Source organism: Apium graveolens, chromosome 10 (genome assembly GCF_009905375.1).
Source record: "Apium graveolens cultivar Ventura chromosome 10, ASM990537v1, whole genome shotgun sequence".
Taxonomy (NCBI): domain Eukaryota; kingdom Viridiplantae; phylum Streptophyta; class Magnoliopsida; order Apiales; family Apiaceae; genus Apium; species Apium graveolens.
The window spans coordinates 148,687,097-148,707,496 of NC_133656.1; the positions used below are offsets into that span (position 1 = coordinate 148,687,097).

The 20,400-nt window shown below is 36.1% G+C and overlaps 1 pseudogene; it reads right to left on the reverse strand.

Annotated features, from left to right (window-relative positions):
• Nucleotides 1-317: 317 nt before the first annotated feature.
• LOC141691126 (protein KINESIN LIGHT CHAIN-RELATED 2-like) lies at nucleotides 318-20,008 on the reverse strand (annotated as a pseudogene).
• Between the last annotated feature and the right edge of the window lie 392 nt (nucleotides 20,009-20,400).

A 20,400-nucleotide genomic window follows, 5' to 3' on the forward strand; every position in this document is an offset into this window, starting at 1 on the left:
TGCAATCAAGAACAAGTTTTAAGGACCGCCACCACACATCAATTACCAGTATTTGCAGAACAAACTACAGAGTATATCAGGTAACAGAGGACTACCGGCCCTACTGCATTCTTAAATTCAGCTAGTCACCATTGACGATTACTAGAGATATTACAAACTATCAATTTAACTAACCCATACCTATTGGGCATTTAGCAAAAAAGCTCACTACAAGCTGAAGAATGTAAATTTCTGCACAATAATATTCATCCACGTATGATTACCCATTAGGCAGCCTTTGACAGCTTTTCAGTTTCTGCAAAGCCTGATTGTGACTCCTAGCTGAGAGACAGCTTCTTTAGTGGGGGAAGAGGAAGGCCTTTTGGGAACATCTTTTGATAATGACCCCGAGCTTTTTGCTTTAATTGTTCAAGAAGACGACGTGCTTCTTCAAGTTCGTCTTTGCACTCTGACCATGGCATTCCAAGCCTCAACACTTTCTCCTGGAAGTTAATTGCCATTGCATAGCTGCAGATTCGGAAGATGATGTCAAAACAACAAACTTGAAAACTTACAAACCATGAAAAACATGGGCTTGGCTTCAGGTAATTCATAAAGGATATGGCTGTTTAAGAAAAATGCCTCTCAGCATTACGAAGGCATATTATAATATAATGATCCACAAAAGTAACACTTGAAGAACCTAAATCCTTACTAGCTAAAAAGAATGATAGGTTCTCTTTTTCAATTCATGAGATACATCTATCGAAATTGCAGATTTAAAAGGGGCACGTCTTTCTTATATCATATTTATGTGTGCAATTTTACTTAAAGTAAACACATGTAATTACTTAATGAAATGACCCTATAAACATTATAACACTATATTAGGAAAAATTTAAAAAAAAATGAATAAACATCCATACGCAATTTTGGGACACAAATGACACGATATCCCATTTGCTATTAACTTAATAACTTAAATCTTTGCGTCATATATTACCGCAACATCACAAAAACTGCAACCAAGAGTGATATATTTGATCACAAGAAACTTTAAGGTCCCAACTCAAAAATCAAACCATCAGTTTAGGCTTTTGGTTCTAAAAGATTCCAAAGAAAGTACAAATTATATACTAAATATTGTTCAAGTTTCATGTTAAAAAAGGAACACATCAAGTGATCGACTATTCAATCCACACATTCACACTTCATCAAGCTTAACAGCAATCTAAGATTGATTTTTGCCGTGATAGTGACTATGAAGTATATTAAATCTTAGCAAATCTTGTAAGAACACTAGTTAGTTACTACCAATATCTGGTGGTTGGAGAAGAAAGGATGACTCATAAAAAATATTTTTGAACATAAGTACTTTTAAGTTACAGGTCACTACTAAATATAGTCTTAGAACAAATGAAGGCCCAAACGGGTGAATAGTCTGTGCTTATTGTAAAAAGTAAGGTTAGAGAAAGAGTTCACTCATCTGAAAAATTTCAAAAAAACACTTGGCTAAAGACAAGACTCTTAGCACTTTGCTTTTTTAATTGCAGTACTAGTATAGCCGTGTGGGAGGGGGGGGGGGTTGTTGTTCCTGGGGTATGCCCCTTGCAAATTTGTAATTTTTTCCTTTGTTTTAATACAATTTCACTATCAAATAAAGGAGAGGAACAACTGCTTGGAAGGCTAATTGTAAAATCTTTTGAACTGTAAAAATACAAGATTAAATCATCTTATTCGTGTCAATATAGGTGTTTGGAACTATACTTCTGCCATTCTGAAAGAGGTACTTTTTGGAAAAGGTAGTTTTTTGGTACAAAATGTAACTTTTTGGAAATAGTGATTTGAAGTGAAAAAGGTGAAATTTTAAAGATAGATTTGTTTTAAAATAGAGTAATGGTTGGAGATGACCTAAGCTCTGCCATGGCAGTATATTTGGCAAAAGTAAAGAGCTACATTCCCAATTGGGATTTTCCAGGTGTGCTTTAGTGACGAGTCTTAGGATATGCAATCCAATTTCAAAGTAACGAAAGTAAATATGCAATCCAATTTCAAAGTAACGCAAGTAATCAAGGGATAAAGACAGGGAAGACTGTATATTCGTATGTGGACTACAGACTGCTGCTGATAGGTACTGTATGATGATTATAAAAGAAAGTATATAAAACAAAGCTCAAACGGCCTAGTTACATCTGAAGTACAAATAATTGTTTTTTTAAAAGAACAGGATCCCTCTAAAATGGTTATATACTCCAGCAAAACAGAACCTAAAATTGAAAAATAAAAAATCATCCTTGTGGGCAACGTCAATTTATTGTTATTTTCTAGGCAATATTAAAAAATTGACCGAAAACGTAGATTATCATACCTACATGTTGTCAACTGTAGTATATAGTCTAATTACGTATTTTAAGTAATAATATATATTGATATATCTGTAATACTAGTCTACATTAGGTATTTGATTCTATCGAGATCAACTTAAATATACTTGTTTACCTTCCCATGGCATCATAAGCTTTTGAAAGGTTCTGGCATGACTCAATTGAATCGGTATGATGAGGACCAAGAGACATATCCATAATATCCTTCGCATATGCAAAAACCTGTGCAGCTCTCTGAGGTCTATCCAGTTCCAAATATGCAGCACCCAAGTTATTGTAAACATACCCCACCCCATAATGCTTAGAACCAAAGCTCTCTTTTAATCTTTCTGTAGCCTCTTCCAAGTAAGGAATAGCCTGCTTTACCTTTCCTGTCAGCAAAAGTAACCAACCAATTCTCGCTGAACGCTTCCAACTGAATGCTGTTCATGTGGAAGCTTCTCGAGCATGGCTTGTGATCTCTTCAACAAAGAGATTGCAGTTTCAAACTCATTCATGGTCTCATATAGCATTGATATTTCCATAAACGCCTCAGAAACAACTTCTGGGGTGATGGTTTCTTTCTTATCTAGAATTCCGCATGCAATCTGAAGACACCGCTTTGAGTCAGCAAAATTTTCCTGATTACAAAAGCCTTTGGCCATAGAAACAAAGACCATAGCTCTCTCCTCGCTGTCTTTTTCAGTCTGTTTGAACAGCACCTCTTAAAGTATTAATAGCCTCGTCAAACTTTCCTAATGAAATCTTCATGTTGGCTGCATCAATCTCACCACGAAGCAACTCAGATTTAAGACCCCAATTCTTCAACACCTTCTGCGACAACTGATTCTGCTCCAACGCCTTCTCATGCTCTCCCAATCCAGTATATATCACTCCAAGCAACCTCCTATCATGTGCAACCTCCACCGAATTCAACCCATACTTCGCCTTATGTATCTCAATAGCCTTCAAACAATGCCCCATCGCCTCATTAAAATTTAAAACCGCAACATACGCCTCAGCCAAATCCCTATTAGCATTTCCAAGTTCTTTACTATCCTCTTCTAAAGTCAATTCTTTAATCTCCAAACAAGTCCTAAGATGAACAAGAGCTTCTTCTCTCCTCCCTAATGCAGTCTTCGTATTCGCTAACTCAAGTTGAACCGCGTGTAAAACCGGACTAATATCATTAACACTAATCGTACCATCTTCCTGTAACTTACTCAATGCCCTATTAGCCCTATTTAAATACCCCAAACCATCATTAAACCTCTTCAAATTATAACAAGCAGAACCCAACAATTGCAAAGTCATTGCAAGCGGAAACGACAAATTATCATTATTATCTAAAATTTCAAAGCCCTTAAACCATAAGACAATGTTTTTTCGGGTTCCTCACCTTCTTGATCAAATTTAAGCCCCATTTTCAGACAAGCCAACCCGAGTTCTTTTCTTCGAAACTTGCTTCCATTTCTTTAAAAGCTTTCACCATTTCATCAGCAGTCTCTGCAACCTCAAAAGCCTCTTCAAGGTGTGATTTTCTTTAATTTTTCGTTGTCTTGATGATATTTGGGGGATTTGAAGCTTTGCATCTGCATAAGTAGTGAAATATTGAGATGGGCTAGCACAAAAATTGGATCTTGATGAGAGAAAATCATGGGGTTTTGTCAAGTTCTTGAAATTAGGGTTTAAGGGGAAGTTGTGATTTATGGGGTTTTGAGTTGAGAGATTTCTGGAGAGAAGAGAGAAAGAGGGTTTGGTTAAGTTTATGAGTTTTGATGAAGCTCTTCTCATGGTGGGTTGTTTGAGTGTGTGCTCTGTGTGTGTTCTGTGTGTCACACTTTTGTAAAACGCTTGAAAACCCCCTCTTTTCTTTGTGCTAGATGTAGATGAGAAAGAAGAAATGTCAGGTATAATTTTTAATTTTAACTTTAGTTACAAAAATTACTGCTGATACATGATATTATGATAGTTCTTTTATAATAAATAACTAACTTTACAACCCGTGCATTTTCATTAATTTTTTTATATTATTTAAAATTATATAATTTTTTTAATCATTACCTTAATATTATATTTATAAATAATAATATAAGTATTTGTTGTTGACATGATTTGAACTTGAATCTTGGGTAGGGTATAGATAATAATATAAATTTTTATTGTCGGTGGGGTTCGAACCTGAGATTTTAGTATTGTATAAATAATAATATAAATACTTATAGATATTTGTTATTGGCGGGATTCGAACCTGAGAGTTTGAGTAGTGTATATTGTTTTAGTATTTGAATCTAACGGTTATGATCACTTGATTAAAAAGATCCGACGGTAATAAATTGGGATAACCAAACCAACAAAAAAAGACATACCGACCAATAAAGACATACTAAATTATACCTCATTCTGGTTATTATAATATATTATATATCATGTTCTAGTTTTCATATTGGTAGAACTAAATTGTAAAAAAATGAAAATTTGAAATATTAAGATTGGATGAACGAAGAACATATTAAAATAGTGTTTTTGAGATTGATTGTTTTTTGCCATAAAAAGCTTCGAACCGTTATTGATAACTTAAATCGTTCAATATAACAGAATGGAAATCGGGGCAGAAATCTCCCACCTTCCACACACGATCAGCTATTGAACAGTTGTGTCGCGCTAAAAAATGTGCGACTTTGTCCATAGATCATTTCACAAATCTAAACATAACGTTTTTAGAATTTAAACTTTTCAAGAGATCTCGACATTCATTTATCACTCTCCCTAGATACGAGAAGCACATGAAAGAGCTACGAATGGCTTGAATAATCGGCAAGCAGTCAGACTCGAGGACAATGTTGTTGTAGTTGTTGTTCTTCACCCAACTCAATGCCTCTCGGATACCGATTGCTTCGACCAAATCTGTTTTTGGATAACCTTGTGAACACCTTGATCTTGTTGAGTATACAACAACGAAAGCAAAACCCAAAGTGAATAAATAAGAACAAAAAATAGACGACAATCATACAAGACAAAGATTTACGTGGTTCAGAAATTTCTACTCCACAAGCTGCACTAATCTTGTATTGATCTCTCACAATTTGTTGTGTTATAATTTTACAATTATATGAGCATTTATAAGAGAAGAAACTAGGCCTAAATCAAAATTATAGTCCAAATCTGAAAAGTAGACTAATCCATAAACTAATCTGAATCTGAATAGTCTATTTTCATGGGCTTAATTAATAGACTCCACAAACCCAACAAACTCTGTTAGGTCACACACACTGTAGAGGGGGTGAATACAGTGTATAATACAATCAAATCGAACTTTAATATCTTAAGTAACATAAAACAAACTTTATTGAAACAATAAACTCTGTTACAGTATGGAACTGTTACCTCTCAGTGATGAACAAATATCACGAGAGCTGCTAGGGTTACAATGAATAATCTTCTCGAATATAATAACACTTATAGTGTAAACCCTATGTCTGTGTTTATATACTACACAGTTACAAGATAATCGCTAATTGATATGGAATATAATTCTGCTTCCTAAAATATATCAATCAGATATCTTTTCTTCCAAGTATTCCATTCTTCACGGAACTCCTTCTTCATGCATATCTCTTCTTATGTTTATCTCGATCTTCTTTCCTTTAATCAGCTACTTTCCTTATCTAATCGTCCTTCAGCACTTAAGTTCTGATATCCAATTTCTGATGATTATCTCCTGATAATATAAGTACTGATATCCTTAAGTCCCGACTTCCAGTATAAGTACTGATTCCCAGTTAAGTATTGATTTGTCCTGTTAAGTAAGATCTGAAAACTAAACATAAATCATATTAGCCATGACATTATCAAATATATCTAACAATCTCCCCCAACTTGTAAATTAGCATAATATACAAGTTTAACAGATATTTGATGATGTCAAAATCATTAAGTACAAATGTATGAGAATTAGACTAGATAACTACAACTTACAGTCCTTAAAGCTTTACCAATATTTAACTTCTGATAACAACTTCAGTCTGTACAAATATCAGAATTTAAGCAGTTGTAGATCTTTGACTTGGCTTCATCTTCTGATCTCTCTGATGTCAGGAGTTGTTCTGAGATAGTTCTTCAACAAACATCTCTCAGCATATCTAAGTTAATCAATCATTCTCCTTATGGCATCTTTAAGCTCTGCAGTATCTTCACCAATTTGAAAGATTGCAGCCCTGAGATCATTAATCTTTGTTTTTCTTATATCTTGATCCAGTCTGATCAAATAAGCTTTATCAGACTTAAGATTGAATTCCACAGCCCTGTACCCTAGAAAGGTAGTTATAATTTGAGCAGAATTGGGCTTCATTTCAACTATATCACCCTTGTGATCTCTGTACTTTGGAACATATGTGCTGTCAGATTTAACAGAATAAAGCCTTTTCTGTCTCTGAATCTGATCCTTCAAATAGTTTGCAGCAGTTCCTGTCAATCTGTCATCCACTTGAAGTAAGAATAGTACATGCTCCAATTCTTTAAAATACTTCAATGGAATGGCATTTTGCCTTATATGATAAACCCTACCATCTGTCATGAAATACAATAAGATGTATTCTTTCAAGTAGGTATGATAAACCATTTGTACAGATTCCAGTTGATTCAATCTCTCAGGAGTTGCTCCAATACCTGGTTCACTCAAGGAAGTTGGATCATTGGTAGTGTTATGTATTCTTCTTTCATCAGCACTTTCCAATCCAATTTTATCTCTTGCTTCCTTTCCAGTAACTACTCTAGCTTCAAAACCACTTGCAGTAGTCTTCAAAGGTTGAGTCTGTTTTGCTTTAGTGAATCCTGCTAGGAGTGTCTTTGGTCTATCTTCTGATATCAAGTTAACTTGAGCTATGTCAGAGGTTACTTGCTTCTTCTGAATATCAGAACTTAGAGTTTCTTGACTCTGAACAACTTGAGCCATGTCAGAGGTTGTTTTAAGAACTTTTCTTGAAGTCAGAGCAAGATCATCCTTTTCATCAGTAATTTCTTCATCCTCAGGAGGCACATAAACCTTGATAGGTTCACCAACCTTTTCTTTACCCTTGGATCTTGGATCTATCTGCGGTTGTGATTTAGCTAATGTTGCTTCAGTATGTGTCCTTTCTTTGATCACAATGCCTTTGAATTTTGGAAGTGGCTTTTTACCAGAAGCTTCAGATTTAGATGTGACTTTCTCTAATTTAAGTCTGGCTTCTTCTTCCATTAAACTCTCCAAGTCCATTCCTGGATTTTCCTGAATAAATAACTGTCTTGATATTTCCTCATCAAGATCTAAATGTTCATCAGAACTTATCCTTTTACTAGTAGCAGAACTTATTCTTTTCCCAGTATCAGAACTTGTCCTATGACTTGTGATTGCAGCTTTTCTTGATGTGAAACCTCTACCTTGACTATGACCTCTACCCGTTCCAGAGTTTCCTAGATCATCCTTTTCATTATCCTTCCCTTTCAGTGTCTTGTCAGTCTTGCATTTGGACTTAATTACTTTCTCCCCTTTTTGGCATCAGCAGGTAGTAGAAGAGAGACAAGCAATTCCACTGAGACTTGGATTTCATTAAGTTGTGATTGCTGAGAAGCTTGATTTTTCAGAATATCATCAATCTGAGCTTGTTGAGTATCTTGAGTCTTCTCAATATAAGCAATCCTGTCAAAGGTAGGTTGGAAGAACTTTTTCTTATCAATCTTTTGAACTTGTTCCTGTTTGATAAATTCTTCCTGAATCTTGTGTAGCTCTGCATGAGTAGTTGAATGAAGACCTTGTAGATGTTTAGTACTCAATGCAGTGACTCTAACCTGGGTTTTGAAATCATCAGAATTTAACATTTCATCAGCTTTAGTCAAGTGTTCAGCAAGATGCTTTTCATTTGGAACACAGGAAACTGAGTTCCATTCCTTAGTCCACTCTTGTCCTGCAGGAGTTTCACTCCAAGGCACTGGTGCTTCTCTGGTAACAAACTTCTTAACAAGTTCAGACTTAAGAATAGTTTATTGAGAAGCATGTCCTGAAGGACCTGCTTCATCAGCATTTGCAGTTGGAGCAGCATCACCAGTATCTTCAGCATTTGCAGCATCAGAACTTACAGAATCAGTATCCTCTGATAAAACATCAGTGTGAGTAGCAATGGAGGCTTCAGCATCCTCTAATTGCTGATCTGGTTCTAAGTTCTGATCAACAGTCATATCCTGATTCTCACCTAAAGTCTGATCATCAACATCTAGATGCAGAGAAGGTGTTGTAGATAACTCTGGAGTTTGAACAAAATCAGTAACAGATGTTGTTGACGGATTAGTTACTGTTGGAGCTTCTAAGAGAATTACTTCAGGCACAACCAAGTTCTGAACATCAATATCAGCACTTGGGCCTGGATCAACAGGAGATACAGATGGTGTGTTGACCTTTTCAGAAACAGCTTCCTGAGATGGAGTTGATGGAGAAGAAGTGACTTTAGCAAATTCCTTTTCTTGTGAGATCAGAGATTCCTGATCCCCTTTCTTAGCTGCGTCCTCTTCATCATCTGAAACTGGCCTATTTGCCCTCTGTTTCTTGTATCTCTTGTAGATTTGGATTCCTTGGGAGTTTCAGGAACTGTCATTCTTCTAAGCCTCTTGAGAAGCCTAGATCCCCCAATTCCAGAATCCTTCTGAGAAGTCTCTTTCTCAGCTTCATCAATAACAGGTTCTGAAGAAGGAACTTGTTCCTCAGTATCAGATTCATCTCTCAAAGCAATCTTCCTTTTCTTTTGAAGTGTTTTAGGAACAGTCTTTGTCCTCTTTGGTTTGGAAGATGAAGGCTTCACAGTAGGTGCTGATGATGAGGGTTGAACTGTCTGTAAAGTGGAGAGATAGGATTTGATATATTGTCTGAGGGTTGGTTGAGTAGAATGAGTGGTAGGTGCTGGTGGTTGTTGTGATATTTGGGAGGTGGTTGTTGGTTGGACATCAGAATAAACAGATCTATAAGTATCAGGATCAGCATTTACTAAGATCTATTTTACAGACTGAGGAATCTATAAAGGTCTAACCACGGATTTCTTAGTGTCAGCATTTACCAGGTCATTAAAGTAGCATTTTGCAACTTTAAAAGGTGGAGTTGAGGAACTGACTAATTGAGGTTCATCAGTACAAAAAGTATATATAAGTTGGCAGAATCTAGCAAAGTACACAACATTCCTATCCTCTGTCATCCTATCCCCAATAAAACCAATTATAACAGTTGCAAAATCAAAATGAGTTTGGTTTATAATAGCATACCCGATGTGCTTACTCAAAATTGGGATAGCATCAAAATTCGAACATTTGTTCCCAAAAGCTTTAGTGATGCAGTCGAAGAAGAAGCTCCATTCTCTTCTGATATGAGCCTGTTTCAACTGCCCAAGTTTTGCCAAACTCTGTTCATACCCCAAATTGGCCATTAACTCCTGAAGAGCTGATTCCTCTGGAATTGAAAAGGTACATCCTTCTGGGAGATGTAGAGCCTTGCGTATTGTACCAGGAGTGACTGCATATGAAGAATCACCCACTTCGAAAATAATACTTGGAGTGCCATGTCTACCACCATCATCAAAGTGCCCAGTCCGCCAAAATGTCAGAACTTGTTGGCTTGAAAAGACTGAAGGCTGGGTCAATGTATACCCAATCTCACTGTGTGCAAGAAGATCTTGCACAAAATGCAATTCAGATGGAGCTTCAGCATGATCAAGAATTGCAGCATAGTTGTTTGGAACAAACTTAGCTCCATCAATGATTAAATCCTTAGGTGCCATGTGAAAAATTGAGATTTAAGCGTGCCTGTTAGGTGTTTGATAAAATGTCTGTATGAAAAACCAACGTGAGAAGAAGAAAGAGAGTAAAAGCAAGGAGAGAAAAAAAATATGAAGGGAAATAAAAGATTAAAAAAAATCTTCTCTCTTTCTTACTTATACTCTGAAAAAAATGTTACCGTTGGACACCTGTCAGACATGCAGTAATAACGGATAGTTACTGGGCTCGAGAAAACAGTAATCATTACTTACCCACTTGCCGTTTTTCAAGGAAAAACCGTTCCACTTACCCAGATATTCCATTAATCAAGGTGAAACAGTTTTAATTCAAAATTAAAACCGTTCCCACTTATTTAATTATTTTTCACTGAATCATTAATATTCTGAAAATAATTCAAGTGAAAATGACCAAGATAAATCAGATGAGTAAGTACTGATAAAGGAAAATCAGAACTTAAATTAAAACAGAATTTATATGGTCATCAGAATATGACTATGTATCAGGATTTATCAATGCATTACAAAAGAACTTAGAGACAAAATCTTGAAACAAAAACAAATTTCATTAATATATCAAGTGAATACATTCATGAAATTGAAATTACATCAGTACTTTTACAAGATTTCCCTAAGCTGCTAAACCTAACGTCAACAGCCTTTGTCCTAGCTCAAGAAGCAGGGCAAGGCTGATGATAAAGAAAAACAGGAAGAAGAAAATAAATCATTTCTTCTTCCTACTCTCGACAAACAGAATGGTGAGTCGAATGATTCGCTCTTGCTGGCAGAGAGCTTCCATCCTTTCCTCCTCCAATCGCTCCAGATGGCGATGGTAATCCATATAGAAGAACAGGAGGTGAGTGAGTACCTCCTGTGGGACAGAGTCCCATATCTCATCAGGAATGGCAGTGACGTGCCATTCCTGCTGCCAATCGGCACAACTTAGCTCCATATTGAATGTTTCGTAGTTCAAAAACATGTTGTATCTGACCATGGTGTTTTTGAAAGAAAAAGGATGAAGGTAAGGTGAGGTTGGGAGAAAAGATTTGATGGGAAGGCTGATGTGAAGTGGTTGCTTATATAGGCAAGAGAATGCCAGGAGACGCAAAGGAATTTAATGCTGACAGGTAGAATTAATTCTACCTCGTCTCCCCAGACTTGGAAAAAGAAAAACATTCATTGGAAAGAGAAAACATGGTTTAATGCGCACAAGAAGCAAGTAAAAATTGATTGTTCAAGTACGAATACCATTAACCCTAACCATAGTGACTATTAATCTTCCACTTCAACATATTCTAGTTTGAACCGAGACTGTTATCAAATTGTATCCACAGATAAGTCAAGTAAAGAATTAGACTGTAATATCAGAACTTAGACTTATATCAGAACTTAACAGGCATTAGAACATAATTTCTTAACTCGAAAAAGGAATGCCTATCTTAGTAAGTCCTCATACAAGTTCTGAGTTATATTCTTCAGAACTTAATCATCAGAACATGCAACTAGAACTTGTCCTCAGAATTTGTGCAAAGTGACACAATGACTGTTTATCTAAAACAACATAGACCGCCACAGTAATTTTCATCATTCATATGGAGTGATTAGTGTGTGCATTAAGCTAAATGTCAGACAAAGAGTAAAGTCTAATTCACTTCAGTACATCTTAGAAATAAGGCATAACTAAAACTTTGCTAAAGAACTGTCATTATTCTGAAACCTACTGTTGAATAAGTTCATGCTTGAGTCCACCTCAACTATTTTGTGCTAATTTTATGCATCTTTTTAAATTCCATTTCACAGTGGCTTCTCAGTGTAAGTGAGTCACGACTGCTTATCAGAATTTATGCTATTATCAGAGTATTTCTCCAGTAATCATAGAGTGTGAAAAGTCACCAAGAAAATATTTTGCTTTTCTAATGCATATTTACTTAATACCAGCAATGCACTTGGGTCGTCCCTTCCACATTTTTACTCTAGATCTCAAAGGAGTACCTGATTTTATTCTTTGATCCTTTTGCTTTTTCTTTTGATAAGTGAGGTTTATCAGCACTTAGTGCATTCAGCAGATTTACTAGCATCAAAACTTAACAGATGAGTAGCATTATTCTAGTTTGTGACTTAGTAATAAGATAGACAAAGTAAACTTAACTAAGCTCAATTATCAGAATTTGCTTGTGTCATTTAATGTCCACAGAAATAATTACTTCTTACATGGGATCCTTTATTTATTGAAGACTACTAGTTCAGCATCTAGCACAGTTATCCTCATTGGATTGAATAGTTACTTAAACAGACATATCACTTATCAGAGTTTAGAAACATATATCAGACAATAGTCAGTACTTAAACACATTTGTCAATTAAGCACAGAATACATAAAGAGTTTAATTTCTGTAAATACTGATCATAAAGTCTGATATAACAGAACAAGACTAAGCAGATTTAGAGAAAGAACCTGAAACCATTCCAAGTTCATTTACCAATCTTGTAAAAGTGGCTTCACACAATGGTTTTGTGAAGATATCTGCTAGTTGTTGATCTGTTGGAACAAAGTGCAATTCCACTGTACCTTCATCCACATGTTCTCTTATGAAGTGGTACCTGATGCTGATGTGCTTTGTCATAGAGTGTTGAACTGGATTACCTGACATAGCAATAGCACTTTGATTATCACAGTAAATAGGGATTTTGAATTATGTTAACCCATAATCCAGTAACTGATTCTTCATCCAAAGAATCTGTGCACAACAGCTTCCTGCAGCAATATACTCTGCTTCTGCAGTTGATGTGGAAATTGACTTTTGTTTCTTGCTGAACCAAGAAACCAATCCAACCCGGCGCCAATGAGGATTTTTTAGTATTTGTTGGGAGTTTTTTGAAAGATTCCTGGAAAAAGTTTCATTATTTTTTATTCCTGTCAAAAAGGACTTTTTCTCCCGCCTCAGCTTCGCGGATGGGAGGAGGGTGAGAGCTGAGCCCGCACGCCTAATTTTGGTAAAAGGCAGATTCAGTTGTCAACTGTCCCTATCGGAAATAGGATTTGAATTTAGTGATTGCCTTCGGTACCGGTATAAAATAAAATAACAGATGGAGAAGGGGCATATCTTTAAGTTCGATCATTAAACAAGGCAATCTGCCTCCAAGAAATTGGCAGCTTCCACTTGTGCTTTTCCTGTCAATTTTATAACTTGCAAAATCTACATCTAAGTAACCTATTAGTTTAAAATCTGATTCTCTAGGATACCACAATCCCAAATCAGTTGTTCCTTTAAGATACTTAAAAATTCTTTTCACAGCTGTTAAGTGAAGTTCTCTTGGATCTGCTTGAAATCTTGCACAAAGATAGGTAGCATACATGATATCAGGTCTACTAGCAGTTAGATAGAGTAGAGAGCCAATCATACCTCTGTAATCAGTAATATCTACTGATTTACCAGTATCCTTATCCAGTTTTGTTGCAGTGGCCATGGGAGTGGATGCACTTGAATAATCTTGCATTCCAAATTTCTTCAGCAAGTTTCTGGTGTACTTAGTTTGACAAATAAAAGTGCCTTCTTCATTCTGCTTGACTTGAAGGCCCAGAAAATAGCTAAGTTCCCCCATCATACTCATCTGATACCTTGACTGCATCAGTTTGGTAAACTTCTTGCAAAGTCTGTCATTTGTAGACCCAAAAATGATATCATCAACATAAATCTGGACCAGAAGTAAGTCCTTTCCATGGTTGAGGTAGAACAGTGTTTTGTCTATTGTTCCTCTGTTGAATCCACTTTCCAGAAGAAACTGAGCTAAAGTCTCATACCATGCTCTAGGAGCTTGCTTAAGTCCATAAAGTGCTTTATCAAGCCTGTAGACATAATCTGGATGTTTGGAGTCTACAAAGCCTGGAGGTTGTTCAACATATACTTCCTCCTCCAATTCTCCATTGAGAAAAGCACTTTTCACATCCATTTGAAAGACAGTAAACTTTTTGTGAGCAGCATAAGCCAAAAATATCCTTATGGCTTCTAACCTAGCAACTGGTGCAAATGTTTCATCATAATCAATTCCCTCCTGTTGAGAATATCCTTTTGCAACCAGCCTTGCCTTATTCCTTGTAATTATGCCATCACTGTCAGTTTTTTTTTCTGAATACCCACTTTGTACCAACAACAGATCTATTCTTTGGTCTTGGCACTAGGGTCCAGACTTTGTTTCTTTCAAATTCATTTAACTCTTCCTGCATTGCTTGCACCCAATCAGCATCTTGAAGAGCTTCTTCCACTTTCTTTGGCTCAGTCTGAGAGAGAAAAGAATTGTAAAGACATTCGTTTGAAGTACCTGTTCTAGTTCTGACACCTGCATCAGGATTTCTAATTATCAAATCAGGTGTATGTGATTTTGTCCACTTCCTTGCAGATGGAAGGTTTTCTCTAGAACTGGATGCTCCCCCATGATCCATGCTGTCTTCATTTTCATTTTTCTGATGCTCCCCTTGAAACTATGCTCTCTGAGTTGGATTCTTCAGAATTTAGATTTTCAGCACTGTCAGAACTGGGCTTATCAGAACTTGGCGAATCAGAACTTGAAGATCCAGACGTATGCTCTGAAGTTTCTTGAGATGTGGTAAGATCTTGAGTATGCTCCCCCTGCACAGGTGCATCTTCCTTTGGCGTAGTCACCACAGTTTCAATAACATCAGAGTTTAATCCATCAGAATTTACAGTATCAGGACTTAGACTGTCAGGGTTTTCAGCATCAGAATTTGAGTCTTCATTTTCAAATCTCAGCTGATCATGGTCAATAAAATCTTCAAGACCAGTAATCTTCTTATCATCAAAGGAGACATTGATAGATTCCATGACCACTTTTGTTCTCAAATTATAGACTCTGAAGGCTTTTGTGGAAAGTGGATATCCAACAAAGATTCCTTCATCAGCTTTTAGATCAAACTTTGATAGTTGTTCAGGATGAGTCTTGAGAACAAAACACTTGCATCCAAATACATGAAAGTACTTCAGATTTGGCTTCTTTCTCTTCACCATCTCATATGGTGTTTTTCCTTGCTTGTTAATGAGTGTTGCATTTTGAGTAAAACAAGTAGTCTACACAGCTTCAGCCCAGAAATAGGTTGGAAGCTTTGCTTCTTCAAGCATTGTACGTGCAGCTTCAATGAGAGTTCTATTCTTCCTTTCAATAACTCCATTTTGCTGTGGAGTTCCAGGAGCAGAAAATTCCTGCTTTATTCCATGGTTTTTGCAGAACTCTTCCATTATCAAATTCTTGAACTCAGTGCCATTATCACTCCTTAAGGTTTTCACAGAATTTTTGACCAATTTATCCAGATGTTTGACATGATCAATCAAGATAGACGCAGTTTCATTTTTTGTGTGCAAGAAATACACCCATGTGTATCTAGTGAACTCATCCACTATGACCAATGCATATTTCTTCTTTGCAATAGAAATGACATTTACTGGACCAAATAGATCAACATATAGTAGATGATAAGGCTCAAGAATTGATGATTCAGTCTTGCTCTTGAATGAAGATTTTCTTTGTTTGGCCTTCTGACAAGAATCACAAAGGCCATCAGGAGCAAATACTGACTTTGGCAGTCCTCTCACAAGATCTTTCTTGACCAGTACATTTATATTATTGAAATTTAAATGAGAGAGTTTCTTTTGCCAATTCCAGCTTTCTTCAATTGATGCTCTACTCATCAGACAGATTGCAGAACCATCAGTACTTCTTGAAAGCTTAGCTTCATAAATGTTACCACGCCTGTATCCTTTCAGAACAACTTTTCCTTTAGATTTACTCACAACTTCACAGTGTTCTTCAAAGAAATCAACATGATAACCTCTGTCACAGATTTGACTTATACTCAGAAGATTGTGTTTAAGTCCTGAGACCAGAGCTACTTCTTTAATGATGACATTCCCAAGATTGATATTGCCATATCCCAATGTTTTTCCAATATTGCCATCTCCATAAGAAACACTTGGGCCAGCTTTCTCCACAAAGTCTGATAGCAGGGCTTTATTTCCAGTCATATGTCCTGAACATCCACTGTCCAGAACTAGAATATTTTTCCTGTTGCCCTGCAATCACAAAGACCACTAATTATTAGTTTTAAGGACCCAGACTTGCTTGGATCCTTTGGCCTTATTAAGTTTGTTAACATATGCAGCGGATTTAGCATCAGAGTTTATGTTAACATTTTTCTTATCAGAACTTACACTATCAGACTTTGAATCAGAATTTACACTAGAAGGAACAATGGAAACTTTCTTCAAAGAAGGTTTTAATTGATAATAATCATAGTACAAACTATGATATTCCTTACAAGTATAAATGGAATGCCATAAACTACCACAATGAAAACAAGGATTTTGTGGTTTATATCTAACAGACTGACTCTTAACTCCTGATTTTGAAGGTAAGGAGTTAATGTTCTTATTCTTCCTGCAAAAAGAAGCCAGATGGTTAGAACTTCCACAGTTATGACATGTTTTCCTAGGAGCATCAGGAACAGGTTTATAATCATTGCTTTTATTCACACCTTCCTTTCCATTCCTATTTTTCCTAGGTGATTTTACCTTGTTTGCATTCTTAACATCTTTCAGCTTATGCTTAAGCTGCTTCTTAGTCATTAAGCCTATGTTTACTTCAGCTGTCTTTTCCTGTTTTAGTTTGTCAGAAGTTAATCCCTCTTTAACTTCTGATTTATCATTATCAGACTTTTCAGTTACAAACTTAACAGGTTTTAACTTTGGCTTTTGCTTAACAACAGGCTTAATTTCTACAGTTCCTTTATCATTCTTATCCTCTCCATAACCTAACCCCTCTTTCCAATTTTCACTACTTAGCAAATTTTGAGTTGTTCTGCCAGAGTTAGTCTAAGTCCTGATTATCTCTCTTTCCTTTTCTAACTCAGTTTTTAGAGATTCATTCATTTTTAGCACTTCATCCCTAACATAAAGAGCATCATCTCTATCCTTCTGAGTTTGATGGAATATAACTAACTCTTTTTCTAAGAAATCATTTCTTTTCTTAAAAGCAAGATTTTCAGAAGTTAATCTTTCACATGTTAAAGTTTGATCTCTATAACTAACAAACATGGTTTTAAGATATCTTCTCAACTCATTAATATCATCAGTATGAAAAGCATAAGTAGTCTGAGGTACCTTTGTTTCAGCAGTTTCAGAACTGCTCTCAGCACTTTCTTTATCAGTATTTGCCATCAATGCATAGTTCTCCTCACTTTCAGAGTCTGAGGTGTCTGTCCAGCTTTTCTGCTTTGTGACAAGAACCTTGCCTTTGTCACCCTTTACCTTCTTGCAATCAGGAGATATGTGGCCTTCCTCACCACAGTTATAGCATTTGACATTGGTATAATCTCCTCTATCAGACTTTCCTCCTCTGCCTTAAGATCTTCTGAAATTCTTCTTATCATAACTTATGCCTTTCCTGGAAAACTTCTTTCCCTTCCTGAACTTCCTGTATGCAATCTTTGTGATCCTTTTCACCATGAGAGCACACAGCTTCATCATCTCCTCATCAGCATCAGTCTCAGGCAAGTTTTCAGAATCTGAGTCATCATCACTTTCAGAACTTGATGACTCAGTATCAGACTTTATGGAAAGAGCTTTACCCTTGTCTTTCCTTGAGGTAGCTGCCTTGGGGGATTCTTCTTCAGCCTTAAGAGCAACTGTTCTTGACTTTCCTCCTTTTCTCTTGCTTCTTTGTTCCATCTCAAGTTCATGAGTCTTGAGCATTCCATAAATTTCATCAAGAGTTGTTTCATCAAGATTGTAATTGTCTCTTATTGTTGTTGCCTTCAAATCCCAACATTCAGGAAGAGCTAACAGGAATTTAAGGTTTGAATCTTCAAGATCATACTCCTTATTAACCAGTGACAGATCATTCAAGAGTTTGACAAATCTATCATATAAATCAGTCAATGATTCATTAGCCTTTGAATCAAAGTGTTCATACTCTTGAGTGAGTATTGTCTTCCTGTTCTTTTTAATCATATCAGTTCCCTGACACCTTGTTTCCAGAGCATCCCATATCTCTTTAGTAGTCTTGCAGTTAATTACCCTGTTTGATATTACATTATCAATGGCACTATGCAGTAAGTGTCGTACCTTAGCATCCTTAGCAATTGATGCGATATCTTCAGCATTATAATTACTCTTTTCCTTTGGTACGGTTTTTGCTGCTTCACCTGCAACTGCAATAACGAGCTTGGTTGGTTTGTGAGGCCCTTTCTTGATTCTATCAAGATATTCTGGATCTGTAGCTTCCAGAAACATGGTCATCCTCACCTTCCATATGGCATATTCAGATGGTCTCAGTATGGGAACTCTGATGGTTTCATACCGACTTTGAATTTGTGTCTTTGGAGGTTCTTCAGTTTTGGTAGGCTTAGTTGGAGTTTCCGTGTCAGACATGATTGTGTTTGGATCTTTAACTGTATGTGTGTTAACAGATAGGCTCTGATACCACTTGTTAGGTCACACACACTGTAGAGGGGGTGAATACAATGTATAATACAATCAAATCGAACTTTAATATCTTAAGTAACACAAAACAAACTTTATTGAAACAATAAACTCTGTTACAGTATGTAACTGTTACCTCTCAGTGATGAACAAATATCACGAGAGCTGCTAGGATTACAATGAATAATCTTCTCAAATATAATAACACTTATAGTGTAAACCCTATGTCTGTGTTTATATACTACACATTTAGAAGATAATCGCTAATTGATATGGAATATAATTCTGCTTCCTAAAATATATCAATCAGATATCTTTTCTTCCAAGTATTCCATTCTTCACGGAACTCCTTCTTCATGCATATCTGTTCTTATGTTTATCTCGATATTCTTTCCTTTAATCAGCTACTTTCCTTATCTAATCGTCCTTCAGCACTTAAGTTCTGATATCCAACTTCTGATGATTATCTCCTGATAATATAAGTACTGATATCCTTATGTCCTGACTTCCAGTATAAGTACTGATTCCCAGTTAAGTACTGATTTGTCCTGTTAAGTAAGATCTGAAAACTAAACATAAATCATATTAGCCATGACATTATCAAATATATCTAACAATCTCCCACTTAGAGTCTAGCCAATCTTCACTTGACTCTCGTAAGTCTAGTAAAATCAATTCTTCAATCAATAACTCTAACTAGTGCAACGCCTTCTCATTAATCAATTCTGAAGGCCAGTTGAAGCTACGCAAAACTTCAATTTTCATTCATAACCACCTTAGTCAACATATATGCAGGATTCTTTGAACCAAGGATTTTCTTCAAGGACAAAATACCATTGCTTATCAACTCTCTTGTAAAGTGATATCTCAGATGAATATGCTTCGTCCTAGAATGAAACACGGGATTCTTCGCAAGATTAATAGCACTCTGACTGTCACTATACAAAGCACTGTCCGCTTGTTTCTTGCCCAACTCCTCAAGAAAATTCTTCAACCAAATCATCTCCTTTCTAGCTTCAGAGATAGCCATATATTCTGCTTCTGTTGTTGAAAGAGCAACACTCTTTTGAAGTCGAGACATCCAACTAACTGCGGTGCCACCCAAAGTGAAAATATAGCTCGTTATATTTTTTCTTGTATCCAAACATCCACCCAAATCTGCATTAGAGAACCCTTCCAAGATAACATCTTTCTTACTGAAATATAATGTAACCTTGGATGTGCATTTCAAGTAGCGTAACAACCACTTGACTGCTTCATAATACTCTCTTCCTAGATTAGACATAAATCTGCTAACAACTCCCACCGAATGAGCAATGTCTGGCCTTGTACACACCATAACATAAATTAAACTGCCAACTGGAGATGCATAAGAAACTTCAGCCATATCTTTCTTGCCTTTGTCCGTTTTAGGTGATTGCTTCTTTGTGAGATTAAAGTGACTCACCAACGGTGTACTTCTGGTCCTCGCATCCTAGACACTGAATTTATGCAACAATTTCTCAACATACTTTTCTTGAGATAATTTTAAAGTACCTTCAGCTATATCCCTTATAATGCTCATACCAAGTATTTGTTTTGCTTCACCCATATCCTTCATCTCAAACTCCTCATACATTTGTCTCTTTAACCTGTTGATTTCCCTCATATTTGATCCTGCTATCAACATGTCATCAACATACAACAACAATATGATATAAGATGAATCAAACTGTTTAATCCATAGCACTCCTCATGTACCCATTCTTCATCATAAAGCTGTTAAACTTCAAGTACCAT